Here is a 14,283-nt window from a genome sequence, read left to right on the forward strand (position 1 = left end):
TTGATTTTTGTCTCTTTACTCCATCTGACTATTAGCTCTATGAAGGCACAGACTATGCTTTGCTTTTCCTTCACCATTTGTTCCTAGGGCCAAACAAATTGCTGGCACAGGAAGTTCTCAGATGTATGACTATTGCTTGTCCTGGTTTGGGTGAGTGGATAGGTGAACGAGGAAGGCACAGGAAAGTCAAAACTAACAGCCTGGCCTTCCTCTCTGTTTTGGCTCCTGGAGGAAGCTGATGTAACTGGTAATGTGGGCCCAGTGCACTGTCCACGTCAGAAACTTGGCTTGTCATTCCTTCCTCGAAAGCCTCTTTGCAAGAGCGCTGGTCTCTGCACCGATTGCCTTGCACACACCCTTTCTTCCTTCGCTCCCAACATAGCAGGCCTGGCCCTACCTGCCTCTTCTGAGTTCACAGCCACCTAGGACTTCACTGCTGGTCAAAAGAAAGTCATTTCCAGGGCCTGGACTCTGAGTCCTACTTCAGGGTCCCACTGAATGGCGGCGCGGAATGAGGCACGGTCAGCTTTTCTTTCTGATGCTGGGAAATCAGCTGGAACAGGAGTTTGAACTTTAATTTCACTTTCTCTTTTTGTTGGTCTCTAATAATTTGCCACGTACCTAAGACCGTAGCGCAAGCTTGGCTGAAGATTTCTTTAAAAGAAAACCTCCAACCAGGCTGTACACATTAGTGTTGTCAGCATGACCGTTACCCTCCTTCAGAAGAAAGGTCAACAAATAATTTTGGCTTTGTTTAAAGCCTCTTTAATGGATTCTATAAAATGCTCTAATTACCAATGATTATCCGTGGAAGTGCCTGCAAGCTTTTTAAAGCCTTTCTACACTCATTTCACTCTGTTCACACAGAGTTCAAGTTCTCTGATGTACTTAAGCAAGGGGAGGCATTTCTTATTATTCTTTTTTTTTTCTAAAAATCGTGTAATTTGGAATGTTTATAAGGCAGTCAGGCTTTCTCTCATCTTGGTCTGAAGCAGAGAGCTTTTACTCTACTTTCCATCTGTTTCCATCTTGTTGCCCAATAAGAAATTAAATGCCACCTAAATGATATGGAAGTCTCCTTCTTATCAAACATGCTGCAATTGCCTTCTGCTTTAGTCAGAAGCGCATGTGGTGTCTCATTCGAGCCCCGTGGAGGGGGGCTGGAGGGTCCACCTACCTGGTCTGGGGCCTCAGCTTCTGCTGCACTGCTGACCCGGGTCATTCTCTTCTAGGGCCTCCCTGCGCATTTTAGGAGGTTCAGCGGCATCCCCAGGATGCTACCTACTGGACGCCAAATATGGCCCCGTCGTGACTACCAAAGAGGACTTCCCGGGGGTCAGAATCATCCTTGGCTAAAAGCGGTTTTGAGATGAAGGGGCTGGGGCTCAAAGGGCTTGCCCGACGCCCATCCATGGGGGGCCGTGGGGCCGGCGTCTGCCGGCACCGACGGGCCAAGCCTCCCCCAGTCCAGCAGAGCGCGCCATCTTCTCTTCTCCCCTCCTGCCCGTCCCGTCGGCCACGTGCAACACGGAAGCCTCCATCCCGCAAATTCACCTCCAGGAGTTGACGCCTTCATGCTGCTTTTCTGCGTCCTAAGCGCCACACTCTCGAGCAGCCGACACGCCCGTCTCCTTTCTGCACCGCCCGGCTGAGGTCTGCGGGAGGGGAGCTCGCCACGGCGCCCCGCGAGGGGGATGCGGGAGGAGCCAGGAGGGGGGTCCCCCCTTCCCGCCCCCGGGGTTTCCCGTCCCGCCGGAACCGCGGCCTCAGGCTCACCGCCTCGGCCTCCCTCAGCATCTCCTCACCCAGAGGCCTTCATGGCGAAGGCTCCACGGCGGGAGCGCGCGGCCGCGAGTGCGCACGTGCGGGGTGCGTATGTGCGTGCGTGCGTATGTGCGTGCGTGGCGTGCGTGCGCCTGCGCGGTGTGCTGGGTGGCGACTCTCCTCAGGCCCATGGCGGCCTGTGGGCTGAGGCGTCGCCGGCTTTGGAAGTGCCAGCTTAAGCGAGCGAAGCAGGGTTCCTAGTTGCCGGGCATCGCGCATCTCAGCGCCTTTGCCTGCTCACGTGCACTGCGACTGAAGCGGAGCGGTACCGGATACAGCGGTCGCCAAAGTACCTTGACCGGAGTGGGGGGGACCGTCTTCGCATGGAGCGTCCCAGGCCGTTCTTCGAGGACGGGGTCTCCCGGCCGTGGGCGCGCACCTCGGCCCCGCGGCCACCGTTCTCAGGTAGCGTGGGGGGGCCAGGTGGGGACGCCCCCACCCCCCCTTCCGGTTTCCGGTGCTGGCTTCCGAGCGGGACCCTGGGGTGGCGCGTGTTCATCCGGGACCTTCGGGGCGCTTGAGGGTCGGCGGCCGCGGGCGTGCGTGCGTGCGTGCGTGCGTGCGTGCGGGGGGCGGGGCGGGGCGGGGCCGTCCCCGAGCGCCCAGGGCCGTGCGCCCACCCGCGCCCGCTGCTCCCCCGACGCTCGAGGGGACGGCGCGGGGAGAGCAGGGAAAACAGAAGTTTCCATTTGTACCGGATGGTTTTGTTTTTTTATCTGTTTGCAAATGTTCAGTGTAATGGTTTGAAACCCAGCCGTGTAGCTGCCGCCGCCCACACACAGAGCTGCAGTGGCACTGAGCTTCAGCAGGCAAACCATCTCCCCAGCGTCGGCCATTACACCCGAACCCACACCAGGGCAGGCTGCACACCTACCCCCCGGCGTCCCCCCGCCGCGCCCCCGCCTCCCCGACACCCACCACCCTACACACACACTTTTTTTTTTTTTTTTTTTTTTTTTTTTACATTTCCAGCACTCGGTTTTCTCTAGAGAAGGCATAAAGAGAAGCAAAGGCAGAGATGGGACTAGCAGGGAGAATACTCCTGCCTCATCGGAGCCACCGGTGTTCGGGAGAGCGCGGCAGCCCCCACCTGCCTGTGGACTGAGCACGTGAAGGTGAGAGAGGTCTTTGTGATTTCTTTATGCACCTGGAGGTCTGGGATGCAAGGCCAGATGAAGGGACCTTAATCATTGAGCCTTGTCTGTTGCCTCCCGAGTGATTCTATCAGGCAAGCATGATGGATGCTTCCTTCCAAGCACACGTCGTTATCTCTGACACAAGCCCTCCCCCCCCCCAGGTCCCTGTGAGAGCTTTTGAACCAGGGGGCTTCTGGTCCCCCTCCCCGCTCCTCCTCCACCTTCCAGCACAGCCTCCTAAGCCTGAGATGTGGAATAAGGTCTGATCCTGCATTGGGCTTGACCTGTTGATTTCCACCCGAGGCTGCTGACCCTTCCTCCCCGAAGTGAGCACTGACCCGATTCTTTTGGGGCCGTATGGAATGGGGCTCCATCCAAGGGGCTTTGGGAAACCTGCTTCCCCAGTGGCCCCAAGCCCAGTCATCAGAAGCAATCAGACCCAGCTGTCCAGCTAATCTGTATGAAATAGGCTTCCTTCCCAGTAGAAATCAACAAAGTTTAAAATAGAAGGGACCGTAATCGGAAACGAAGCTATAGAGTTGTGTGTGTGTGATGCAACAGGCAGAAACATCCGCATGGAAAATATTAAGTACAAATTACATAGCTCCCGACCATGTGAGCCAGGAAAAGAAATGATTTCCTTGCTTATTAAGCATGTTTGTGGGTCGGAGGGTAGCCAAGTGGGGACATCTCTTCTGGAAGGTTTAAACCTCTCAACAGGAAGGAGAGGAGAACAACAAAGATGGAGGGAGAGAAAAGAGGCCATAATCTAACATACATGTAGAAGAGAGACAGATACAAAACCTCCGAAATCTGTGCAGTCAGGGGATGAATCAGTTGGAATAGGTCTATTTTTAGTTTCCAAGATCTGCTGTTAACATTTTGCCTGGCATTAATTAGTGTCACAAGCATGTTTCATCCACTGGTTTGGAAGGGCCTTAGCATGTCATTCAAACTGGGAGGTGCCGACCCTCATATATGGGCGCTCTCCCATTCTCCTGAGGCTGTCTCCTACACAAACGTGTCCACAGTGTTCTGCTCTCTGACCTTGTCCTTTCTGGGTGTATCCGTTAATCTCCTGGCTCCAGCCCTTGGATGTCTGGCCACTGGCCAAGGAAGAATTGTGATTGCTATGTTTTGTTTTTCAAAAAGGAAAGGCTGTACAAGCTGAAATTGGAAAAAAAAAAAAAAAAAAAAAAAGATGTTGGATCATGGCTTGGATAAACAAAAATGGCTCTGGGGGCAACTCTACCACCAGAAAGAAGAGTGAGGCCCCCTGATCTCCTGATGAGACTGATTTTGACAAAGTAGAGGAACATCTTCCAGTGTAGTTTACACAAAGTGTAATATTTTAGCAGGAACTAATTATGGGGCTAGGTTGATCACATGTTGGCTGAAATAGTGTGTGAGGCTAATTACCCTGAAAAAGCCTGTTCACGTTTCAGAACCGAGGCCGTAAATCTGAAGAGTGGTTTAAATGCAGGAGTTACCGTGAGCATGGCACCTTGCTTTCTGAGGTGGTAACAGGATAGCAGCCAGCTTGAGCAAGAGGCGGGAATGAGAAATGGAAGGCCAAACGGTACTTGAGCTGTTGGGACAACTGTTTGTGTACGTTTGCAACAATTATTAGATCAATCAGGAAGTGTGAACACATTATGGGACCTAATGAGAAGACACATGCCTTAAATACTCTTATATTATTCAGAATATTTTCCTGCTATCGTAGAGTCAGACCAAGTCACTACTTATTGTTCAGTACCATTTGTGAAGGCTGATGCGTAGTCTTTGTTTAGTTCACAGATTACTTTTGGTTGAGCCATTCAAGACAGGAGCATGGACAGTCTCCTCAGAGCAGGCTTAGAGAGTTCCCAGGGCACGTGGTTGGCCTCTGTTGAGTGGAGAAACAGTGTGGATGAGCATTGGCCAAATCCGTTTTCAGTCCTGAAGAAGCAGTGCCACCACTGAGTTTCTGAACTTCTTGAGAAGAAGGGTCAGAGGGCAGAGTAAGCAGGGCACTGACCTGGGTATCATGCCAAGAGGCCTCACCATTCCATCCACTCGGCTGGTTTAAGGGTCCTGAGCTCACCAATCTAGTTGTGTGTGTCTGCCCTCCTGACTACAGTATGCTCCTTGAACACTGCTGACCACATCCTTCACCCAGGCATCTTTGGCCTGGTATCCTCAGCAGGCATGGTTGGATTGTTCTGGGCTGGATACACTTGCATTCAGCTAAGGCAAGAGGTCAAGAAGGGGGAACCAGTGAATGGTCACTCTATTGGTAATAACGATCTCTGGCCCCATATAGGCCGGCCATATCTGTGGCCACAGATGTGCAAGATAAGTGCCCATCTTAGTATAGCAGACAAGGCAGATGGATTTCAGACTTTTGCCCTGTTTGAGACCTGACCAGAGGATACCATTAGAAAATCAAATGAAATTTTCATCTGGTGCCTCAAACCTTTGAGTTCTTTGATTGCCTCATGATTCCTTTATGCACATTGAAGTCTGATATACATGATCAGATGAAGAGATCTTAACCATTGAGTCCTGTTTCAGTGGTAATCAGAGTCCCAATTAGAAAAGATCCTACTCTTCCCTGATGCTCTGCTAGGGAAAGGGTTTACCTGCATTTCTTTTTTCAGTCCTTGCAGTGGCTCTGTGAGGCTGGTGTGCACCCCATCACTGCTTTATGGAGGAGGAAACCAAAACTTTGACATTTTATTTTTTGCATTTTATCTAAAAATATGAAAACTTTGCGTGGCACTCCATGGTATATCCATTGATCTTTCTGTAAAATAACATTGGCCTCTAAAAAATTCTTGAAAGAAAATTGTCATCCCCAGATGTGGCACATGCCTACTTGTAGTGTCAGTAGGTGGTACTTCTGTGGCACTCTCTGCATTCCAGAAGAACACATGCCCCAGCTGGAAAAGCTTGAGCTTAGGCCATTGGAGGGTCAGACTGTGAAGCCCTGCAGACAGAGCACACACTCTCCATGCACATTTTGTACCTGAGCTTCCTGCATTTGATGGTGACTCCCTGTGAAAGGTGGGACTCCCTGAGCTCTGGCCTTTCCTGCTGAGGCCAACCCTGGAGCAGAAATCAGGAATTGGACATATGATCACCTCTATGCTCTGCAAAGGGCCTCAGTCAAGTGGCATGTGATGGGGAAGCTAGGCAAAGGGCTATGGGGAGTAGGCTTTTATCCTATGGGGGTTGGGGGCTCCCTGGAGAGAGAGCCTCCCTCCCAGGCAACCCCTGCTCATATGCCCTCCCTCTTCCTCTGCGACCTGCCATGGGCCTCACATCCTGAGAGGAGCCCTAGAAACGGGCCCTGTTGATGCAAACACACGTACCCTTCGCCACAGGAAACGTGGCCTCACGTTTGCAGTGATAACCACCGGGCTCCTCACAGAAACCAAAGAGGAACAGATTTTAGATTTTTAACTAAATTAGGAAACACATGTCCCTTTCTTCCCCCTTCCTCCCCCTCAGCAGCTCTTGGTTCACCTCACATGTAACCTCTGCTCTCCCTGCCCTACACTGGGAAACTGGACTCTGAGGAAACAAAGTCTGAGTTCTCTGGGTGTAGTTAAAAGTGGTGAGAAAACATAATATTAGTAACAACGGAAGGTGGTTAGCCTCAAGTCCCAGGTAGTGTTGTCAGATAAAATACAGGCCCCCTCAGTTAAAATTTGAATTCCAGGTATGCAACAGATACATTTTTGGTATGAATGTATCCCAAATGTTGGACAGGACATGCTTATACTAAGTGCTTATACTAACATTTTATTGAGATTTAACGAGGTATCCTGAATTTTTATATATTTGCTACAACTGGTAACTAACCATAGCACAGGGAACCCATCACTGAGGCTCAGGAACTGCATCTGGGCAGTGTTGGGCCAACTTCTCCATCCAGACTTGCTTCCTGGCCCTCTGATAACAGTAAAACAACCTTCTGCACTCTGGGGGTGTTAAGCTGCAGGCATACGCCAACGTTTTATGTGCAGGAAGATCTCCTTGAGTCTGCCCAATGAAGGTGAGCTGCTATTTGTTGTTCAGGGGAGAAACTGAGGCCCAGGGTGGCTGGTGTGATTTGCCGGGTACTCACAGTCAGCTCTTGGCCCGTCTCACTGCATAGTACTTTCTGGCAGTGGGTGGTAAGCAGCACGAATGCTGAGAAAAACCGGGCTTAGGAGGAGCAGTAATAACAGGTTAGCTTGGAAGTGCTCTGTGCAGAGATGGGAAGGCTGTGTCAACACATGCAAATTATATGCAAATACACTTGGCCCCCTCATAGGCTCACCTACTTGATGGGACCCCTGTGAGCACAGACCCTGCTGCCCTGGGTTTCCAGGAGGGCAGGTGTACCTGGCTGGGCTCTGCTGGCCCCCCGGTGAAGCCCACGTTCCCGAGGTGCATGTGGGCTGGGACTAGGAGGCGTGTGTGTGCGTGAGTGAGTGCACACACGTGCTCTCTCAGTGCGGATGAGGATGCGAGGGGGCTGGTGTGGAGGTGGACGCGTGAGGCTGGAGGAGCATGTTGACATGTGCGTGATTTGCCACCTTGAGCTGTGCACACCCAGCAAGCTGCATGGCTCCTGTCTCCTGGGATGACCTCTCCTGAGGCAGGAGGCAGCCCCTTTCCCTGGGCATCCTCCTGCTGAGATGTCCAGCCCCAGAGATTACTGATGAGAATAGCCCTAACAGTAATGCTACTGTTGACATTGCTGGGTGTTGGAGGTCTTAGCCTGTCCTCTGATGAGCACCCCCTGAAGGTGCCTGTGTGATGATTGTCCCAGCTTGACGGACAGGTGGATACACAGAGCCTTTGGAAGGTAAAGGAACCTGCCTAGCAGCGAGACAGATAGCCAGCCAGGTTCACTCACCCCTGCATGCCACCGACTCCCACCTTCTGCCACCTGGCCAGATGAATCACTGCCTACTGAATATAGACAGTATCCAAACCTTGATCCCTGGCACAAACTTTCTGAAGAGGGAGCACTGTCTTGAGAAGTTCTTTGTGGAGGTGTGCACCAGTAAAACAGGGATAGTTTGGGATTTGTGCTCTCAGGGTCAGTAGGGTTAGCCTTCAAGATTGGTGTCAGCTGAACCCCTTGTGCTGGGAGCTGTTCTCCAAGACGGGCTCTGAGCACAGGGGTTTTGGTGGGTAGCAGGTTGTCTCTTGCCTGTCCTGTTAGGTGAGGGAGGGGAGCTTGGTCTCATGAGTAAGCATGCTGGTGGGGCCCGTGGCCTTGGTCTGAGTGGTGTCTTTGTTGATGCCTGGCTGAGTATTTGGGTCAGGTTGCCTCCTGTGTGAGCCTCCCTTTCCTCATCTGTAAAATGGTGTGCACGATGACGGCTGACCTGACATCGTGGCTCCAGGGTGTGGCTGGCCCACTGCCCATTGTGTTTTGGCTATTACTAGTCATTGCTGTGCGTGGGGTGCCACCTCAGGTGCTATAAGAGGCACAGCAGTATGAAGCATGAGGCTCTCACATTTGAGAGTCCTAGGATTCAGAAAACCAAGCTAAATTCATTAGTGTGAGGTGGGTAAGGATAGGCCTCTAGAAATGTTACAGAGAAGGTGCTGCTGAGGGCATCGCTTCCTGCTGGGAGAACCCCCAAGGCCACTGTCGGGGAGGTAACATTTGGATTTAGATGAGCGGTAAGCTTTGAGGATTCCAGGCTGAGGGAGCAGTGTAAGCAGGTGTGGGGAGTAGGTGGAGGTTTGAGCTGTTCGGTTTGGGTGGAGGATTCGTCCGTTTACTCGCTCATGTCAGGAAACCACCTCATCTGGTGACAGGGTAGAAGGGTCCCTGGCCTTTAGGGTTTGCACCATTTAGCAAGTCATGACACATGTAACGTTTCGTTACAACTGTGGTGAGTACGGAGGTCTGACTTGGTCAGAGTGTGAGTGTGCCAGCAGGCTCCCGCCAGGAGCTGGGAACTGGCTGAGAGCTAAAGGTTTGGGGGGTACTGTGACATGGGCTGGAGTATGAGTAGCTGCATGGCCCGTGTGGCTGAGATGTAGACGCTGGATGAGAGGTGTGGGGAGGTACTAGGGATGTGCAGAGGCCAGTGAAGGCCGAGCAGATCGCCTGGTTCCAGGAGCGAAGGACCACCAAGAGGTGTCATCAGCATGAGGTGGAGGATGTGATTGTGTGTTTGGGAGCCATCCCCCCTGGCTGTGGAGTGGGGAGTGGATCCTTGAGTAGGCCAGGGTGAAGGCACGTAATGGCTTTCACCAATTGTGATGGTACAGTCTGTCCAGAATTCTCCTGGGCTGCCATTGTCATCTCCAGCCTGCTGAGTGGCTCACAGCTTAGCGCCTGGAGCAGGGTCTCATGCAAACCCTGACCCTGAGTTTATGCCCCTGGTCCTTGCCTCCCCAGCACCTTCCTTGGGAGAACATGTGCGTTGGCTGCTGGCCCACACATTCTTAGTTCTTCCCCTCTGAGCCACATTCTCTGCAACTGGACCCAAGGAGAACAGGAAGGAGTCAACAAGATGTTAAGCATGCTCAAGACCTATTGGCTGACTTTGGAGGAGGTCAGGGCTGATTTCTGCTTGGCTTTCCTCACTAGTCCAGGCACATCTGCACAGGCTGGACTTCCCGGGGAGCAGAAGGCTTGGCAAGAGGAGCAGATTGCTTCACTGAGAGAGGCCCACAAGGTGAAGAGCTTAATTGTGCTGGATGCTGCCCAGACAGCTTGGGTCTCCCAGCTGCCAAGACCTGATTGGGAGGCTGGATGGACGTGTTTGACTGTCCCAAGGGCCCCCCAACACACCCTGTGAAGGGCAGGTCAGAGGTGGGGTGTCCCCACTTTGCTGAGCTAGAGAGGGTCAGGGACTCTGTGGGAAAATGCGTGGGCCAGCATAGCCTTAGATAGGGATGTACTGCCCTGTTTCTTCATGCAGTGGACTCTCATGAAAAAGCTCCCCATGCAGCTGGGAGGCCTTGGTCAACAATTGCTTACCAAGCCATTCACTTTGGGGCTAGGCTAAGAAAGTTAAATTTTTGTCCATATTTTCAAGAAGGGCATAGTCTAGTGAGAGAAAGTGATGTGTAAACTGGTCATTACAGCACACTGTGCTGAGCGTTTGAGGAAGGATGTGCACACTGCCATGGGACCCTGAAAGTGGAGGAGGTCCCCACTGCTTGAGTGAGTTGGGTCATGCCTCATAGAGGAGAGAACATTTAAACAGTCTAGATCCATTCTTCCCATTCAGGGACAAGGAAACATGCATCCAGAGCTGGGACTTGTCCAAGGATGCCCACATGCATGGTCATACCTATTGGTAAATCCTATAGGATACATATCTAACCCCTTTATAATGGGCACCTATATTGTCTAGTCTCAGAGCAGCTTTATGAGCAGCAGATCCAGTGCAGAAAACAGTGAGTGATTTGAGAATGCATGTCTTTTGCTTGGAGTTTTTCAGCCCTGGGAGGTAGGAGTGTGATCCACAGTAGCACTTATAAAATTTCTTCTTTCTTTTCCTATTCAGTTTCTCCCATGGAGACTGTTAAGTTCCTTCCCCTGTTCTGACCCTACTATTTCTCTCAATTGCTTTCCCCACCTCCATACCTTGTATGATGCTTCTTAGAATAAAATTTGTCCTGTGGCCTAAAAAGCTCTGCATCATCTGTCATCTGCCTACCCGCTGGCCTGTCTTCCCATCTCTCTCCTCTTTGCTATTACTCTGCATGCCCTTAGCCTTCTGCTGGTACCTGCCAAGGGAGTGCTTGCCCCAGGGCCTTTGTACATAGTACTCCCTCTGTCTGGAAGCCGGTGCCCTCCTGTTTCCTCATGGCTGAATCTTGCTTATATTTCAGGTCTCTTCCCAAAGATGCTCTTCCTTCCCTTGTCCTCACCCTCTCATCAAATCCACTTCAGTTTTCTGTCTTCATCACACTCATCTCTGTCTGAGATCATCTCATTGATATGTTTTCGTAGTTATAATGATGTCTCTCACTAGAATGTCAGCCTCATGAGGGCAAGAACCTTACCTGTTTTATTCTCTCCCAATCCTTTGACCTAGAACAGAATTTGGAACCTATGTGGTGAGCATGTACCTGTTGAATGCAAATTCCTAGGCACCTGGGAGGAGTAATGTCTCTTTTTTTCCATTGCTTTTTTGGAGTTAGTTTCTGCCTGTTTGGACTTGTCCTTATTTTCTCCCTAGTTGTCTTGATTATACATCACATAAAAGATTAAAGAGCTGTTTAGTGAAGACAAAACCCTCTTGAGGCAGTGGGAAGTGAAGGGACAGACTGGACAAAGCCAGAAAACCTTTTAGTGGTCAGAAAAACAGGGCTAGGCACAGTACCTGGGCAGGTGTCGGTATCTACATATAAGTGCAGGTAACACCATGACAAAAATAGTGGCAACCAGGGTTTGGTGTTGTGGTGAATGGTGTGCACTCTAGTGAGAGGTGGGTTCTGGTTCCCCTTCTTTGATCTTTAAAATGCAGAGATCGCCATTTTTTTTTAAGATTATTTATTTATTCATGAGAGACAGAGAGAGAGGCAGAGATACAGGCAGAGGGAGAAGCAGGCTCCACACAGGGAGCCTGACGCGGGACTCAATCCCAGGTCTCCAGGATCAGGCCCTGGGCTGAAGGCAGTGCTAAACCACTGAGCCACTCGGGCTGCCTTGCCACTTGGTTTTATCTCAAGCTCAAGTACAGAAGCTTGCTGGGGATGATTTTCGAGAGGTCCAAATAAAGAGGCTTTTGAGGCCTTGCTCTGTGGGAAGCGTGCCATGGCCAAGTAGCCATGGGGCGGGGGGGCAGGCAGGAGGCATATGTACCTGAACTTGACGTTGCTGGGTTACATGATTGCTGAAGTAGCTTTATCTCTAAATTCCAGGAGCCCTCATCCATTGGGAATGGTAGGAGAGGGGTTAGGGACCCTGAGTGAGTGGGCAAATTCTCCCACATTGGAAGACTTCATCTTTAAAGCCTGGTCTTAAGAGATGTGCTAAACAGATTCTCCTGCAGGGTAGGAAGTGATGGGCAATCTGAGGAAGGTATTATGGATAAGTTGTGTGTTTTTTCTAGTGCTTAAATCAAAGTCCCTGAAATTCCCAGCACTTAAATGCAAGTCCTGTTGGGAGCTGTAAGTCCCTGTGCTGCTGGAAGCATGATATTAAGGTCATGCCAACTCTTCCCTCTGGATGTGGATGGGACTGTGGACTCTGGCTTTGGCGGGAAATTGGGTGACTTACAACTCAAGCTCTACTTCCTTCCAAAAAGGCTTTGGGGGAACTTACAGTAAGAACACACCCAGAGGTTAGGACAGTGGGAAATAAAGCCAGAACGTGAGATCAGAGGCCACCAAGAGGAAGAGAAAACCAAATCTCCAGGAAGGCTCAGGGTCTCTCAGGCCAGGCCTTGGATTCGAGGAACAATCATCATTTGGTTTCATAAGGACAAAAGGATTCTTGGCTTGGAGAAGCATCTGGCAGAGGCTAATATACAAATCTGTGTTTTAATCTGTTTATTGAAATGTTTAAACATATTGTTTTTGTAAATACATCCAAAAGACACTGATTAGCCAGTCTCCCAAGTAATGGGGTGTGGTGGGGTCTTAACCTTGCCATTTTGTTCCCCATCTGGACCAGTGAACTCTTCCCTTTAAAACAATAAAAATAAAAAACAAAGTCCTTACATAAGAAACTTCTGGAAGTGTTGGGGAGAGGAGAAACCAGATTTTCTTGTTACAGCTGAAATGTAAGGCTTTTTCTTTCTGCTCTAAAAAATTAATCTACAAAAACAGTGGGTGACGCCAGCAAAATCACTTCAGGTGCTGGAAATGATTTCATTTTTACACTCTGTGATTAAAAGTCTGATAGCCAAGTGCTCAAGAGCCACATCACGTCTTCCTAAATAGGGATACAATTTGTAGGGAAACAAAACACCCTGCCTTCCCCTCGCTTTTCGACTGTCACTCAGGCAGCCAGGGGCGATGGTTTGGGGATGTGAACGGCAGCTGGCAATTACCGCGGGAGAACATCGGGTGTAATGGGCCCTGGGAGGCTTTGTACCTTTCCCCCAACGCCCGCAATCACAGCCGGTGCGAGGCGGGAGCCAGCTTGATGGAGCCATCACCATCAGCGTGATGGGAGCTGTTCCGGAAAGGGTCAGGGAAGGGGGGCATTTATTCCCAAATAGCTTCCACTGCACGGGGAGGGGAAGCAGGACAGTTTGGGGGAAACTGTCTTGTGAGTCACCAGGACATCATCTCGAAGTTCTGGCTGCTATCTTTCTACAGGCCCTTTTAAAAAGGCATAACACTTAGGGAGTTATTTTAATGGACGTCACAAAAATATCTGAGGATGACATCCATTGTTACTATTATAATGATGCTGTTTGGGATACATTAAATGATAAAAGCAAGTCAATTTGAAGAAATCTGTTGTAACTATAAATAAAGGTGCCATGCAGCTTGGTGCTGAGGGGACGCTGTGGTCCAGCCCCTTCCCGGCACAGCCCCTCTGAAGGGAAGGGCGTTGTTCCTGTCCCCCAGAAAGCCAGCCACAGAGTCCTGGTCCCGCCAGCCCAGCGCCCCCTTCCAAGGGCCCACAGCGCCTCTCTCCTCTGCGGAAGGAAGGAAGGAGGTGGGGGAGAGGGAAGCTCTCAGTGGGAATCAAGTTTCCATTTCAATTATTCAGCTGATCCTTGACCCCCATTACCATGGATAATCAAAAACTGGCTGGATGCATCATGTTTTAAATAAAAACATTGTTTAAGTGGCCCCGAGGACGTGCAGACAGATAATTGCATGGGGCACTCGCACAATTACCCTTCGGGGGGGCCCTTTTCTATCTGCACAGAAATGAGAACAGCAGCCGTCAGCACGAGGTCACACATCTGTGGAGTGCACCTTTCTGAAGGGGCTCGACAGGTACACCTCATTTCCCAGCACACACGGATTATGATTGCAAACCTCTTCCGACAGTGAATGGCATGGGGAGGACTCTGAGGGGAGCCGAACCCACAGAGGACCGGGGTTGAATGTGAATCCGAGTGCACATGTCCCCAAGGCACCCTGCAATGGAGCCCTAGAGCTACCTGTCCCACCGCCCCCTGCCCCCTGGCTCCTACTCCCAGAGAGGCCTGCAGCGACAGCACTGCCTTTGCAAAGAGATTGTGGCTGGGAGCCTCAGGCTTTCCCATGTCAGGCAGGTCCCGCCTGGTTTGTGAGTTTGTAAGTTGGTGCAAGGTCTGGGTTTGGCCCAGGGAGCAAGGGATTTGATAGAGCTTGTCCCTCAGTGGATGTTGACTGAAGGCTTACTCTGTGCCCAGTGCTGCTG

The 14,283-nt window shown here is 51.0% G+C and overlaps 1 protein-coding gene across 11 annotated transcripts in view; it reads left to right on the forward strand.

Moving 5' to 3' along the window:
* Nucleotides 1-1,933: 1,933 nt before the first annotated feature.
* ZNF831 (zinc finger protein 831) overlaps nucleotides 1,934-14,283 on the forward strand; it is a 129,112-nt gene continuing 116,762 nt past the window's right edge. For all 11 annotated transcript variants that reach the window (XM_038572754.1, XM_038572755.1, XM_038572756.1 and 8 more), the window contains exons 1-2: nucleotides 1,934-2,229; nucleotides 2,797-2,939. The gene's annotated coding sequence lies outside the window, so the exon portion shown is untranslated. The remainder of the gene's footprint in view (nucleotides 2,230-2,796; nucleotides 2,940-14,283) is intronic.

This window comes from Canis lupus, chromosome 24 (genome assembly GCF_011100685.1).
Source record: "Canis lupus familiaris isolate Mischka breed German Shepherd chromosome 24, alternate assembly UU_Cfam_GSD_1.0, whole genome shotgun sequence".
In the NCBI taxonomy this organism is placed as follows: Eukaryota; Metazoa; Chordata; class Mammalia; order Carnivora; family Canidae; genus Canis; species Canis lupus.